This window comes from Arachis ipaensis, chromosome B06 (genome assembly GCF_000816755.2).
Source record: "Arachis ipaensis cultivar K30076 chromosome B06, Araip1.1, whole genome shotgun sequence".
In the NCBI taxonomy this organism is placed as follows: Eukaryota; Viridiplantae; Streptophyta; class Magnoliopsida; order Fabales; family Fabaceae; genus Arachis; species Arachis ipaensis.
Window position 1 is genome coordinate 118,118,901 of NC_029790.2, and position 17,109 is coordinate 118,136,009.

The 17,109-nt window shown below is 31.4% G+C and overlaps 1 long non-coding RNA gene across 1 annotated transcript; it reads right to left on the minus strand.

Annotated features, from left to right (window-relative positions):
* Positions 1,075-8,624, minus strand: LOC110264141. Its single transcript, XR_002349872.1, has 3 exons — positions 8,459-8,624; positions 2,719-2,720; positions 1,075-1,084 (listed from the first exon to the last, which is right to left on the minus strand). It is a non-coding gene; the product is annotated as an uncharacterized LOC110264141 (long non-coding RNA).

Sequence of the window (17,109 nt, forward strand, 5' to 3'; positions counted from 1 at the left end):
CTATAAAATGGTTTTTCGTGGCATCTACTGCTTGAGTGATCTTCTCTTCATCCATTTTTTGCTCCGTTAAAATGTTATCTGCTCAAAAAATAAAATCACCCCAAAAACAAGATAGAAAATACAAAAATAGAAACCAAATAAAAATAAATAATCACTTATTTACCAATTAAATGATCAAAAAGATTCTCATAATTAAGCATGCAAAGCCACTTCGGGACCATTGTGGCCATCATAAATCCCTACGAAAGTTGCTTTGGAGCCAAGCTCTACATGACTGGATTCAAGTTGGGGTCCAGGTCGAGCTCTCACGCAAGCATAGGAGTACGACCCATCGCAATGTCGTTCCAACTCTCTACTCCATTTAAATTAAAAGAGGTTAGTTTGTGGATGATTTGATTAATTGTTTTAACTTATATGCAAATATAAATTATAATTTTTGGTTTAATGTATAAACTATACTTATAATAGAATAGATAGCAATTTTAACTAATTATTGTCATAATCTAAATAATTAAATTATTAGAGATAATTATTAATTAGGGTCTTTGTTAAAATATAATTAAGTATAAACTGTTTTGTTTATGCATGTGTATAGGATAAAGACTCATTTGTTAATAATATTTGTAATGGGTGTTGTTATAAATAAGATGAATATTCGTACTTAATGCATTTTTATTTTTTATAATCTTTCGGAGAACTCAGACTGACCTTGAAAAGTCAACAGAACCCCTCAAACTTGCTCGTACACTTTAGCTGCAACAATTCTAACTTTTTCGTCGTCCTAAGTCCTAACCAAGTTGAGAAAGTATTTTTTGTAAAATTCTTTTTAACGTTTTATTGAAATTAATGTTTAGAGTAATTTTGATAAAAATAAAAAATGTCAAGCATAAAATTAAATAAATTAAATACTAATATGTTTTTATAAAAAATCACAGAAAAATAAATATACTTTATCCTAAAATAAAAGTAAAATAAGAATGCAAAGTAGGTATAATATATCGGAAAAGCTCTACATACAAGCGATTAGGGCTTGTAAGCATTACAAGTCAATTAACACCTAACCCCCCAAAACACGCTGCAAGTGCTACGTCCCTTACACGCGCTATATATCTTCTTCTTTCCAAATTTGCTCGTTCTTTTCGCGCGTCTTCCCCTGCTTTTTCGATCGTTCTTTTCTTCTCCTTCTTCACTGGTTTGTTTTTCGTCATTGACGTTAGTTCCTCTCTCTGTAACTCCAGCTTCGTTTTCTTTTTGATTTTCTGGTTTCTGAAATCAAAGTTTGAACTCGTTTTGAAGATAATGGATGATTCAACCTCAGGATGTGAGGAATTACATTACGAGAGAAGTGCGAGAAGCGTGGGTGTGCTTAAAGACTTATTTGATAGGAATTGGAATGATTTTCTGCTGAATTTTGGTCTTGTGGACAACAAGTGGCTTTCAGGTAATGTTTGTTTAAAATCTGCAGCAGAGGTGTAAATTTAATTTTTTTCGGGTGTATTTATAATCTGTGTTTGGGTGTATTCTGCAGATCTCTATGAAGACCGTCATATATGGATTCCAATTTATCTGGATCACCACTTCTGGGCAGGGATGAGAAGCACACAAAGGAGCGAGAGCATGCATTCTTTTGGGTGTAAAAGCAGTGTTCTTTTGGGTGTATTTCTGAATTTTTTTGTATTTCACATTTTACATATATATACATATATATACTTTAGAATCTTGTTTTTATGTTATAAAATACTGTTTATTTTTTTTTTACAACGGTTTAAGGGTTTTAGGTATTAGGGTTTAGGGTTTTAGGATTTACGGTTTAGGTATTAGGGTTTACAGGTTAGGGGTTAAGGTTTAGGTTTTAAGTGTTTAGGGTTCAGGGTTTTAGGGATAAAGCATCAGGGGGATAGATTTTTCGGTGTATATTCAACTTTCTTTGGGTGTAAAAAATGGCAGGTTATGGGTGTATATTTGGTTTGATGTTTTCCTTCATATTATAGTACCTGTAATTCATACATTTTGAATACAGCAGAGAGAGTTTAATTATTGAAAAAAATTTTACAATAAACTGGATTATAATTGGAAAATTTTTACAGCATGTGTTCAATTTGTTACAGGACTATATAACATTTATATTAATCAGTGTCAATATCCTTAGAATCTATCTGACAATTTGGTGATGCACCCTTAGCGGCGGGATGTGCATCAGGCCACCAAATCCCAAATCTCTAACAATTGTTTTCTTCTCCTCGCTCATGTTTCTGAATTTCTCACTTAACAAATGTGTTGCACACTTAAGGTCTTTGATTTGCTGTAAACAAAGCAAAATTATAGTCAGATATATTTCTATTATATAAAACTGATTTCATCTAAGACATATATTTGTTCTTACATTTTTTTCAGCTTGGTTTCTGCTTGCCATTTTTTCTGAAATGAAAAATACACCCATAGATATCAGTAAGATACACCCATAGATATCAGTCAGATATCACTCAAACATGGATTAATATACAAGGTCAAGCAATATACACCCATGGACAAGCAAATATTAGAACAGTTGCAACTGTTGACTATATTACAGTATATCAGTTCAGAAATATACACCCAACAAATTATGCTATATACACCCAACAAAATACTCAATATACACCCACCAAATCACGCAATATACTCCCAAAAATCAGTTACCAGAAGAACTAGAACAACAAGAACAGTAACACCTAGAACAACTAAGAAGAACAGAATAACCTAGAAGCAAGAATAACAATAAAACCTAGAACAAGTAGAACATTAAAAACTATAAAATGAGACCTAGAACAAGAAGAACAGTAAAACTTAGAAGAACGTAGAAGAATAGTAAAACCTAGTTCTTCGTTTTTGAAATGTGGAAAATATACAATATGAGTAAAATAGTAACGTAACGTACCTTGAGTATTATAACTTCGTTTTTTCTGGAGATTGTTGATCGAGAGTTCTATATTGTGTTGATTGAGAGTTCTAATCTTCGCGACGAGTCCTATCTCTGCAGTTTGGAATGTTGCTCGAAAACGGAGGGTTTGTGTTTTCTTTGAAGGGCTTGGAGAAGTGGAAGAGTGCGTCATTAAGGAGCGCTATTTTGCGAAGAGCAACCGTTGAGTGGGGCGCGTGTAGTTTACGTTACATTCAAAGAGAGATGAGTGCGCGTGTGAATGAAGTGTGGGTTGGAAACTTGTAAAACTTGTAGGGCCTCTTTGCTTGTATGTGTAGCAGGCCCATAATATATATAATATATAATTGGAGGGAATGATGTCACCAAAAAAAGGAGGGAATTATTGCGATGAGAGATATGATATATGCTATAATGAGGATAGTTTGTATGTGGTTAGGTGCTTTATTTACTGAGAGGATGATTGCATTTGATATGGGTGGCACTATGCAATATGCAATGTGCATGCTAATCTTTGTGAATTGCTCCCATGAAATCTCTTTTCATTTTTTCTTTGTAACGGTATTGCCTCGCTGTCAGTGTGTGAGCGACAAACAAATATTCACTACACCACTCCCACTCCCACTCCCACTCCCCCTACCCATGAAATCTCTGCAATGCTAACGCCTAACTCCATTACTCTCTTTTCACACCTTACACACACATGCCTCAATGCAACTTCTTTGTCCTTATCTGCTCATTACTAATTACATCGTCCCTCTTCTATTCCATTCTTCCTCTATTTCCCATTCTGCCCCTCTTTATTCATGCACTGCAATTCATGATAAATCAAATTCGACTCTAGTTTCAACTTTCAACTTGACACACTTGAGAGTTTTTTTATATATAGATCTGAATTAATACGTTAGTTATTATAGCAGTTAAATTAAGTTCACCAATTTATATAAAGGGATAGCTAGCTATGTGTTACTCATAAGTTCAGTTTCATCTAATATATATAAAATTAAATTGATTATTGTTGTTGTTGTTGTAGTTCACTTTCAACTATGTATGCTAGTTCAATTAAGGACTTCATATTTGAGTAATTAACTATATGTTTGAGTTTGCAAAATAACACTATAGTTAGTATAGCTTTTGGAAGAGTTTTGTTTTATTTGTAGTATAGGATAGGATATATATATATGTAGGATCAATGCATAACGAAGTTGAAATAATATTACAAAAGAAAAGAAAAAGTGGCTTTTTATTCCTCTACTTGTTTAATTTTGATTTGTGAGTCTCAATTCAAAAGCTGTGGATATGTATCATATGTGGGAATGTGCTCTCCCTTCTCCCTTCCTCTAAAATGTTGATTTTAATTTTGATCGAATAAAATTCTAAAGTTGTATATTTTAATTTTCAGCATTAGATTACTCTATTACATATTGATGTGGATTAAAAACTTATTTAAGTTAATTAAATTAATTCATTTCGTGACACAGGAAAAAAAAATGAAGTAGGTTGTACGATGTACGAAACATAGTACGCATATGGGGTCGATTCTTTCTTGCTGTCACCAAATTAAAGTTCTAAAGCAGAGTAGTCTCTACACCTTCCATGTTCTTTTTCTTCATATTTATTATTTCTTTTTTATGTATGTGTTTTTTATGGGAAAAAGCCTGTTGTTAAGTTGTTTAAAATGGAAATGGGCCAAAAAATTTAAATATGGATACCAAAAACAAGAATCTCCTCTTAGCAGCCCATAGAGTCCATGCAGGTTGCAAAAATCTTTTTTATATTTTATAGGTTAAGAAAAATAATTTATTTTTTTATTTGTTTTACATTTCGCAGTTTATGAAAAGAATTTTTTTTATATTTCATTAGTTACAAAAATTTTGTTTTTAATATTTTGCAGGTTGTGAATTTTTTTACGATTTAAAAAAAATGAATATAAAAACAAATTGAATGCCGATACTTTTCTGGCCTCAAGTCTCACTATGGCTGTTAAAAAGGTAGTTTTAAAAAAGAAGAGATAGTGAATTTGTAAGGTGAAAGAAAGAAGAAATGGTAGTTAGTATGAGTTTACAAGTGTATTATAATGGTGAAATTTGTATATGAAATGTTTAGATTCTTTTGTTATTTTTTACACTAAAAAATTTGTAGAATACAAAGTGGTCTTCATTAAAATATACAAATTTCAAAATTTAAAGAAAATGAGCAGTGTTTTATACATGGAGTTGGATATAATATTTAGTGGGTAATTGTTATGGACTGGGATCCCAGGATGGCGGCCCAATAAAGAGCCAATCTTTAGGCCTACCTCACTTTGTTCGACCTAGGATCCAGAATCGATTTTGAGTCTACAAGAATTTTCTCTCTTACATTAAATTCCATATACGCATCGTATATTTCTAATTTAAGAAGATCCGATAAGAAACACATATATAAGAGAGTCTTCAACTCTCCCAAGATATGTGATAGATAATCCTAAACTCAACCTCTTAGACCCATTCTGACTTGGACGTCGAAGTGTTTTTATATATCTCATTCTCATTTGTTCAACGACCCGGACAGCCGCCACAACCAGCCAAATGCACCAGGTCACAGATCCCGTCATTCCAAGTCAGTCCTGAACATTGGCGCCGTCTGTAGGAATTTGCTGCTGAAAGAAGCCAATGACTTTCGGGTCGGCGGGCAACCAGAACCCATTGGAAATCTTCGAGGAGAGTGCAACCCCCTAGAGAATCTTGCGCCGACCTAGGCCCAAGTACCAAGCGTAGTCCATACGGCGGTGACATCAAGTCACCAACCACGAAATAGCCCAAACTCAAACTTGAAGACCGACTCACGCCTCCTTGGAGGGACGGGATCCGATAATAATCGAATTATCCAGAAACAACGAATAGCAGTGGCGAACGGTGAGCCACGGGAACAGCGATGACCAGCGAGGGAGCGAAGAGGAGGAGTAGAAACGGCGACGCGGCGGACGTCCTCCCTCACCGATCTGCTGGTGTCGACGTCGAACACTGACACAGGAGCAGAAACGGTGACGCGGCGTGCGACGTCCGTCCTCCTTCACCGGCGTCATCGCCACCTTTCTCTTCCCCCTTCTTCTTCTTCCATTTCCCCTTCTTCTTCTTCCCTTCCTCGTAGTTCTCTTTTTCTCTCTTAACATCCGTTCTGTTTTTTTTTTTTCCTTTGTTTTAATTTTATAATTTTTTAAGGATAATTTGGTCTAGAATTTTAGGATTTAGGTAAAAGGACGATTTTAAAATTACGGAGCCCTTTGTCCAGTGGGTTTGAAGGGAGTCAATTTCACAGCAATCCCAAAATTACCATTTAGCTGAAGAAAACGGAATGCTAACTTCTGAAGCATTTTGAGCGTGATCTTTCCTTTCAAATTAGGATTTGAACACCAAATTTTGAGCGCAATTTTTCTATTTGAAATCAGAGTTTAAAATTACACCGAAGATGTTCCTCAAAGTCTTTTTCCTCACAATTTTTGTTTAATTTTTGTTTTAGTTTAATTTTTGAGGGATTTATTATTAGCATTATTAATTTTTTTTTGTAGGTTCAGATATGATGGGTCGTGACGATGCTGACTAATTTATTTTTAGATTTAATTTTTTAAAATAACTATTTTTTTCTCTCAAGGTCTTTTCCCTCACTTGATAATTTTTATTTTCTTTTCTTCAATTACAAAAGTTGAAGAAAGATTTAGTCTTTTTTATTTAAAAATAACTATTGCATTACCATAATTCAAGTGATAGATTGCTGACTAAAATTAAAGCAGAAAATGCCTTTATCTTGACCATAGCAGTTAGTTGTTCATTGGAACTCCTTTTTTCTTCTTTTTCATATTGGTTTATACCTTTATTGGATCAGTAATTAAAATTGGCCAATACTTATAACATAAATTACTATCTGCTTTTTTAATATAATTTGAATAAACCAATTTAATCAGTGTTTGGTTCTGAGTTTAGTTGCTTCTTCAATTGCACGTCTTCTTGCAAAAAAAGAAAACATTCAGTCAAGGCAGAAAAAGAAGGGGAAGCAAGTGAAAGTTGGCTAGTGACTCTTCAAATGTTAGTCCAAATTTAAATCTTCAATATATTATTGTTTTACGCACTCCTGATTTTAAATTCTAAAACTTTCCTACACCCAATCATTGAGGATTTTATTCTTCTCTCTTTCCTTCTTCAATTAAATTATTTATTTCATGTTTGAATCTTTTGTGTCAAATAGATAAATTCTAATAAAAGAAATACTAATTCAATATGGTAATTTCAAAAAGGAAGATGACACAAAGTTCTCTTCTGAAGATGATGCTGTTTCAGAACTCACTCTCAAGGCTACATTAACTTCAATTATTGGGATTCCTACATTCGAGGTACTTACTACTAGTATTACACTTACTAAATTGGTATATTGAAAAATTAATCTATTGCATAAATTTTTTTAATGAGTTTCCACTTATTTTGAAAGTGTGTTTTATACAAAAAGAATTTAAAATGACTTATAAAAATTTTATTTCTTGTGTATTTATTTGACTTTTGAGTTCTTTTAATAGTGCAAGTTTTTCAAGAAAATTGTTTTATAGTAGGTTTTTGTTATGGTAACTAGTAAATTTATTATTGTCATTTTTTTGTGGGATTGTTTTCTTTAAAGTCAAAGCTCAATGTCTCCTTGTATTTTTTTTTTTCATCCGATGACATAAGATTAAGCCTATATATAAAGAGTAAAGACATAATAGTAGCAGTCTTTTTAGAGATTGTTTAAGGATTTTGTAGACAAATTTAAAAATATTAAAATTCAAAGCTCATTTAAAAGGAATGTTTTCTCTGTTTTCTTGCTATATTCGACTCAAATATATCTTTGATTTTTTTATGGAATGAAATCTATTTTTTCTTTTTAAAAATTTAGTTGTACATGTATATTTTTTTAACAAATTTACATAAATTGACTGCTACAATACAAATTGCAAAATCTTTGAATATGTATGAGTTTTATAAGTGATGAAAAGGAAAGGTGATTATAATTAGAAAATACAAAAATAAAGAAGATTATATTTCATTTTATTTGTTTGAAAAATTATTAAATTATTACATGTCATTGAGGATTTTATTTTTATTTTTCGTTCTTTACTTAAATTATTAATTTCAAATTTAAATATTTGTAGTTGTTTTAGTGGCTGAAACATAATTAAACACAAAAAGAAGAGAAGATGGGAGAGGTGAAGGTGTTGAACAAGTATACTACCCACTGGACTTCAATTTAGTGAAGCTTCCAAGGGCTCAAAGGCCGAAGAACCAGCAGATCAAGGGGGTGCGTGATGCTTTCGATTAGCTTCAGATGCAAACACTGGTAGTATGGAAGATGTCATTGGCGAGTTACCCTTATTAAATACTCTTCTCCAATTTCAGTGTTTTTTGTTTGTTAGGTTTATTTGATTTTGTAATTTTAAAATGTGTCTTAGACGGTGATGCTAAAGGATGTATCTTTTAGGGACGAGATTAATTAATTTCTATGCAATCAAACTCACTGCAAACAAAAGGGCCATACTTTATAAGAGTGATTAATGATCATCTTTATAGTCTCATTTTTAGGATAGAGAACAATATAATTCTTTGATGGGTGGCCACTAACCACGGAAAAGGATAAAAACACAAACCAGGGTGGTTAGAAATTGAATCATTCTTTTCAATTGTTTAAAACTGATCCTATGAGATGGAAGTTTCTTTGAGAATAAAATTTTTTAAAGTTGTTCGTTACATTGTAAATTTGTAATTGAATTTTTGTTTACTGTCTCCACTTTTTTATGTTCATAATCAAACTATATAGTTTTAGTATTTCATATGATGAAAATATATATACTTTCTTAAAAGCTCTTTCAAAGTTTAAATTTTCTCTTAGTTTTTAATTTTCTTTTTTAACCCAATGTTTGTTTGTGATAGTGAAAGGACTATGTGATAGTTTCATTTAATTTTCTTAGTTTTTTTTGTACTACTTAAATAATTTCATTTAATTTACCATTTAAATTTGATTTTACATTCTTTTATGACTACTTCTATTTTTTAATTGTTTAATACCATAACTAATAAAATTCTTAAAAGTACATATAGAAAATGCAAACAAAATAAAATTATTTTCCCATCGTGTGTAGGTGATATTTTCGACGGTTTTTTTATTTTTAAAAATTAAATAAATATAATAATTACCAAAATAATTAAAAATTTGAAATATAATTTAAATAACCGTGTTATTTAGTGGACAATTTAAGAGGTGGTTTGATTGGTTGGATGATACCTATTAAGAATCAATCTAATAGTGGGCAGTTTAAAAGTTTAACGATACACTTATGAATGTGTTAACGTGATTTCAAAATAAACGTGTTAACGTGATAAATGGTGCATCTTTCCTCTTATTTAAAATAAACGATTTATCTTTCTTATTATTTGAAATATTCCATTCGATTATTTGTATCGTTTCGAATATTGATGTATACGTAAGAATTAATTCTCGCTAACACCTTTTATGCCTCTCGAATCAGTATACGTGCAATCCCCTCTTTCGGATGAATTTTGACGATTCTCGTCGCTTCTTCATTGGACAAAAAGTCCCAAAGGCCATTTGAAGCAATTATGACAAATTTTGCTGGCCTGTCTACCTATATGTGTTGGACTTTGCACTTCAGTAGTAAGGTAAGGCCTATTCGTTGATCCTGAAATATGAAAATACACTAAATCGAGAGCGTCAACTGCACAATCATCATACTTGAGATATGCATCCCTAAAGATTTTGTGACCTGAAATAATATGAATAAGATAAATGATATATCAAATTGGAAAGTTAACAATCGTAACTATTATTATCGTTTTTGGAGTAGATAAGAGTACATAAGAATACTATTAACACGGTTATCTTGGATTCACTCTTAATGGAATCATTAAACCAATCAATCCATTTTCATTGAATTCTTTTTAAATTATATTTCAAATTTTGATATACTCCCATACAACAAACAAAATTTGTATGTACTCCCATATTACAAACAAAATTTCGTAAATTTAAAATTAAAAATTTTAAAAATTATATTTAATTATTTCGTTTAAAAATTGAAATTTTGTTCGTTGCATGGAGTACATAAAAATTTGAAATATAATTTAAATAACCGTGTTATTTAGTGGGCAATTTAAGAAGTGGTTTGATTGGTTGGATGATACCTATTAAGAGTCAATCTAATAGTGGGCAGTTTAAAAGTTTAACGGTGCACTTAAGAACGTGTTAACATGATTTCAAAATAAACGTATTAACGTGATAAATGCTGTATCTTCCCTCTTATTTAAAATAAAAGATTTATCTTTCTTATTATTTGAAATATTCCATTCAATTATTTGTATCGTTTCGAATATTGATGTATGCGTAACGATTAATTATCGCTGCCACCTTTTGTGCCTCCTGAATCAGTATATGTGCAATCTCCTCTCTCGGATGAGTTTGGACGATATATATATATATATATAAGGAAATCTCAAAAGACGACCCAAAAGACAACATACAAATCCTGTTTCTCCAAAATAACCTTTAACAGGAGGTAATACAAAATACATATACAGTGGAGAACATAGTATCTAAACAGACATGCAAGGATCTCCGCCAAAAGAAAGTCTCCCGCATGCCTCAACGAGGAGTCTCACGTCCTGCATCTGAAAACTACAAAAATCCGCATGGGTGAGAACCGGAGGTTCTCAGCACGGTAACAGTGCCCAAATATCTAACATGTAATGTCCTGGGAATGTCGAAGGCAATCCTAGAACTTCCAAATTATAATCAAAGCGTATAAACGTAACTAAACCATAACAAAAGTAAACAGGCAACAAACTGCCAACAGTGAAATAAATGCAAGCACAAGTATATCAGGCAAGGAAATGTACAAGTAAGCAAGTAGTAAGTAATGATGCAGGCAATTAGACAATTCATACAAATCACATATAATGCATATGATGCATGCCTGTCGGCTGATGAGTCTCATCTGTCGGTTATAAAGCCAGCCCGACAAGTCCTGGTAGCTAACCAACCATTGGACTGTCCTCTGTCGCGTATCCCCAACTCGAGTTATCCACAAACATAGTCATAATTTATATCCAACACCCTCACTAGTGTATATTCACGGAGGCGAGCTCATACGGAACTTTCACAGTGTCCGGCCACACTTGGAACATAGAGTCAGCAGAGTATCGAGTCTCCACCTAGAGCACGTGGTGGCTAGCCACTGTTTTCGCCCAGAAAAACTCGTATCTCAGATAGGTGAAGTGCAACAGTCATAATAGTCATCAATTCAGCATATATGCAATAATCACAGCCATACATTATTAGTATATATCTCAGCCATACATTCAGCATATATGCAATAATCATACTTGAGATATGCATCTCCTAAAGATTTAGTGAGCTGAAATGATATGAATAAGATAAAAAAAATTAAGAGTACATAAGAGTACCCATAACAAAAAAATGATATATCAAATTGAAAAGTTAACCATGGTAACTATTATTATCGCTTTTGGAGTAATTTTTTAAAATTGTTCGTTACATTGTAAATTTGTAATTGAATTTCTCACTCATATTATTTTGTTTACTGCCTCCATTTTTTTATGTTCATAATCAAACTATATGGTTTTAGTATTTCATATGATGTAAATATATATACTTTTTTAAAGGCTCTTTCAAAGTTTAAATTTTCTCTTAGTTTTTAATTTTCTTTTTTAGCCCAATGTTTGGTTGTGATAGTGAAAGGATTATGTGATAGTTCAATTTAATTTTCTTAGTTTTTTCCGTACTACTTAAAAATTTTTTATTTAATTTACCATTTAAATTTGATTTTATATTCTTTTATAACTACATCGATCTACTCTTTAATTGTTTAATACCCTAACTAATAAAATTCTTAAAAATACATATAGAAAATGCAAACAAAATAAAATTATTTTTCCACTGGGTGTAAGTGATATGTTTGACCGTTATTATGATAATTTTATATGTTTGAGTGAAGAAGTTAAATTATATAAGACTAAGAAGTAAATTATTTTTTATTAGTATGTAAACATAAAATAAACATATTTTCACAAAAAATATATCATTCATGAATTAGTATCTATTTTTTGTTATTATAATAGCAATTCATATTCTAAACTGTTTTTGTCTTAATTCAAAAGTATTTTGGAAAAAAAGTTACCAACCTCATCACTTTCAAAATTCTATAAAAAAAATCAATGAATCGCCACAAAATTAGAATGACTTATATTTGATTGGAAAAAAAATATTGTAGTTCAATTTCAGTATTAATTTTTAAAATTACAAAAATTAAACTACAATCTCAAATTATATTAAAAATGATTGTGATTATTATAAACCGTTACGTTAGATACCAAATTCATATTTCGCTGCTAGTTATAATTAAAATCAAGCAATTCATGAATCAAGTATATATGATGTGATAAAAGTAAAGTTCTTTCTCCTAATTAACTCACAATTTGAAGGCAAACATTAAAATAGTTTGATTTAAACTCGGAAAGAAATAGCAATTCTATAAGCAAAGTTTAGACAGTAGAAATAAGAACCAACAAGAGAAATATATGAAAAGTGTAAAGTTCTTTCTCCTAATTAACTCATCTACAGCTGCGAACCTTGAATTTTGATTAGCTTCACTGAATGCTCGCACAGATACCTTTGGTATTGCGTCGTTACTCCTCACTAATTTTTTAGAATTTAGAAAAACTTCTACGACTGCCATATCATCGTGGATCTCATTTCAATTATTTGTATTGTTTCGAAGATTTATGTATCTGTAATTATTAATTCTCGCTGTCATCTTTTGTGCCTCCTAGATCAGTATACGTGCAATACCCTCTTTCGGATGAGTTTGGACAATTCTCATCACTTCTTCATTTGACAAAAAGTCCCAAAGGTCATTTGAAGCAATTATGACAAATTTTTCTGACCTGCTAAAGTGTCTACCTATATGTGTTGGGCTTTACACTTTAGCAGTAAGGTAAAACCTATTCGTTGGTCCTGGAATATGAAAACGCACTAAATTGGGAGTGTCAACTGCACAATCATCATACTTGAGATATGCATCCCCTAAAGATTTAGTAACCTGAAATTAGGGCTGGCAATGAGTAGGGTAGGGTTTAGACTCTATCCTAAATCTACTCGCGGGTTGAAAATTTTATTAAAGCTCTACCCTACCCTACTCGTGGGTTGAGAGATGTTGAGAATCTCTCAACCCTAACCCTACCTGCACCCTAAAGTTTTAAACCCTACCCTACCCTACCCTACCCTACCCGCAGAAATATCAAATTTTTTCAAAGTAAATATAAAATTCAATCATTTCAAATTTTATACATATTAATAACATAAAAAATAAAAACCTAATGATCTAAATTACTAAATTAACTAACTAGTTTAGTGATTGTTCACTTATTGTAAGTCATTACCTAAGGGAAGTTGTGGGTTCAACTCTCACTTCCTTTACTATATACCTTTTTTTAATAAAATATGTGTTATATATGAGGTGCGGGTAGGGTACACCCTAAATCCGTACCTACCCTACCCGCAGGCATACCCGAACCGTACCCTACCTTACCCGCAGCGGGTCGGGTAGGGTATGAATTGCCAGCCCTACCTAAAATGATATGAATAAGATACAAGAAAATTAAATTGCAACTAAAAAATAAAACAATGCTACACGATTATATTATTATTTTCTATTTATGATACTGTACCTTAACTTCGCATTTGACCCAATAGCCTCTGACTCGATCCACAGTAATTGCATGCGCGTCAGGTTGTTGGCGTTGAAAACGAAATCTTTTAGGTTCATCTTCAAGATTATCAACTTCGTTAACTTGGTCCGTAACAAATGTGCTACTATATTTACATAGTCCTATACTTGCGTGAGAGCTCGACCTGGACCCCAATTTGAGTTCAGCCATGTAGAACTTAACTATACTTGAGTTCAATATGTTTAGATAGTTATAATTTAAAATTTTAAATATATCTAAACCAATTTGGATTGGTTGAGTGATCGTTGTCCGCTTAAGTAAGTATTGGGAGTTTGAATTCCATCTCGTATGTGTAGCAATTGATTAGCCAATTGCATACTCTTAAATGAAATTCAAATTCATAACGGATTAATCCTTAACTTGTTGGGTATTGTGGGAAGCAAAAAAGAAAGAGGAGTGCTAGGGGCAGCAACTTTTGTGTTTTATAACCATCAATTGGCCATCAATAGTGTTTCCAATGGTGGGATATCACTCACTTTTCTTTTGATGGTTAAGTGCAGGCCACAAAACACAAAAGTTGCTGGTCTCAAAAAAAATATATCTATATCTAAATTTTATTATTTTTTTGCCCCTACTGCAAAATTTTTCTGGGTCCGTCACTGCTTATAACTTCAGTTTCATCTAATATATATAAAATTAAATTGATTATTGTTGTTGTTGTAGTTCACTTTCAACTATGTATGTTAGTTCCATTAAGGACTTCATATTTGAGTAATTAACTATATGTTTGAGTTTGCAAAATAACACTATATTAGTATAGCTTTTGAAAGAGTTTTGTTTTATTTGTAGTGTATATATATATATAGGATCAATGCATAACGAAGTTGAAATAATATTACAAAAGAAAAGAAAAAGTGGCTTTTTATTCCTCTACTTGTTTAATTTTGATTTGTGAGTCTCAATTCAAAAGCTGTGGATATGTATCATATGTGGGAATGTGCTCTCCCTTCTCCCTTCCTCCACGTTTTTTTGTATTGGTACGTAGCAAAACAAACACCTCTTTTTAGTGACATAATTCCCTTCAATTATATGTTATATATTATACATACTTTCCATTCTTACTTTATTTTTATTTTAAGATAAAGTATATTTATTTTTCTGTGATTTTTTACAAAAGTATATTAGTATTTAATTTATTTTTATTCTTGATGTTTTTATTTTTATCAAAATTACTTTAAACATTAACTCTATCTAAAATGTTAAAAAAGTTGACTATGAGTATTATTATTTAAGTAAATAATATACTATTTAACTTTTCAACCTTACTTGAAAAAACTTTTAAATGAGATAATATTTTACTTTATCATTGTGCTTAATAATAATGATGATAATAAATAAATAATACGTTATTAATCAGTTTTAAAAGTGAAAAACTTCAAATACTTCTCATTTAAATACGTTACAAAAAAAATAATTGATCCCCAACTTCTTCTCTTTCTCCAAATTTAAGTGGTAGTCCACAATGCTCCTTCTGTCTTGCACACAGACTAATTCACAAAAATAGGTAATTTTGGCCGACTGAAAGTAAAACTGCATTTGTCTGTACAGTACTAAAAAGAAAAAGGTTAATTTTGCTAACTCTTTCTCCTTTTTATTTGGGTGTGGTTTGTAGATTGGCAATGGAGATATGATAGATTGAAGCCAATAACATCTCTGCACAACTCATGATAATCAAAGAAGAGATACACTTAAACTGAACAGAAAATATTTTAATTGCATAGAAACACGAGAGATGGAAGACAAACACAACTAAATTAAATTAGATAAAAAAAATTAAGAATGTAAATGATGAAGCTGCCTTCAACAATGAACTTATACTGGCTCAACAACTGAAAAGATAATTCTAATTACGCGAGTAATTACTTCAGATTCCAGAGTCAATCATACATATACTGCAATTAATCTAATTGATCAATCTATATAGTAGATATAAAGCTCGAAAAATTGTATCCATGGTAGAGAATTTGTTCCATAAAAAAATCAATAAAATAAAACTAACGGTTTGAACATGCAAAAAACAAGCCTAATAACCAAAATAAATGAAATTCATTGTTTGAATAGACAATGAACACATAACCTAATATCAGGGGTGTGGAAGTCAGCGACAGTGATGGAGAACGCCGCTACGCGGTGTGGATCCGAGGCGGCAAACAATGGGTCACGGAGGCTTAGAACGTGAGAGACGGCGGCGACACTGCTGTTGGAGGCGGAAACAGGGACGCTAACGACGGGCGATAAAAATGGAGATCGACGAATGCCTGTGAGATAGAAGGGATCTGGTGGTGTCGGTGAGCGGTGGTGAACGGCGGCAGTGAACGGCGATGGTGGAGAAGTTCAGATCGGAAGGGTTGGGTGTTTAGGAGTCTAACTTAGAACAAAAAACAATAACTAGTATGTGCTTTGGGAAGAAGACAACGCTGATGGGAAAGAGAAGAGATTTTTTATTTTAATTTTGTATTAATTTTAATAAACAAAAATATTTAACCATAGTTAATCATATATGATTAAAGTATATACGTATTCGTATTTGTATACAAATAATAATTAATACACTTTTAAAATACATTAAATTTTAAGATTTTAAAATTTTTCAATTATTAATTGACTAGAATTAATGATGACACATGTCTATATTGTATTGGTCCACATATACAAGGTATGGATTCTATCACAAATGTTGGGATATGAGAGCAATCACCATTAAACAAATATACTAAACATGACGTGTATGGGTTTTTGTAGACAATACACAATTTAATTATTTCTGTTAAAAAAAATTCTTCCGATATATGTACAAATTAACAATTTTGTAAAATTAAGTTTTTTTTTTTTGGTAATTAAAATTAATTTGTTATTGTGCAAACACTCAGACAGTACTTCACTTGGGCTTATCTGAACAAATTAAAAAATACTGCAACTATAAAACATTTTTATTAATTAATAAATAAAATCTTAAACAAATTTTTCGTATAAAATATCTGATTTTTTATTTTTGTTCCTGTAAATTATTGATTTTAATTTTGATCGAATAAAATTCTAAAGTTGTATATTTTAATTTTCAGCATTAGTTTACTCTATTACATATTGATGTGGATTAAAAACTTATTTAAGTTAATTAAATTTTATTCCTTTCGTGAAACTGAAAAAAATGAGATAAATATTAAATCGGTATTCGAAAGATTCTAACATTGATAACATGGTACCTGATTTTTGTTATTGATAATATAATTCCTAAAAAATTTTAAAATTTGACAAAATCACCCAATTATGAAAGGATGATGTCACAATAAACGAAAAATGGTGATGTGGTCATCGACAGAGAACTCTGATGATGGTAGAGAATTTCGATGACGGTTTTTGGTGTTCTTT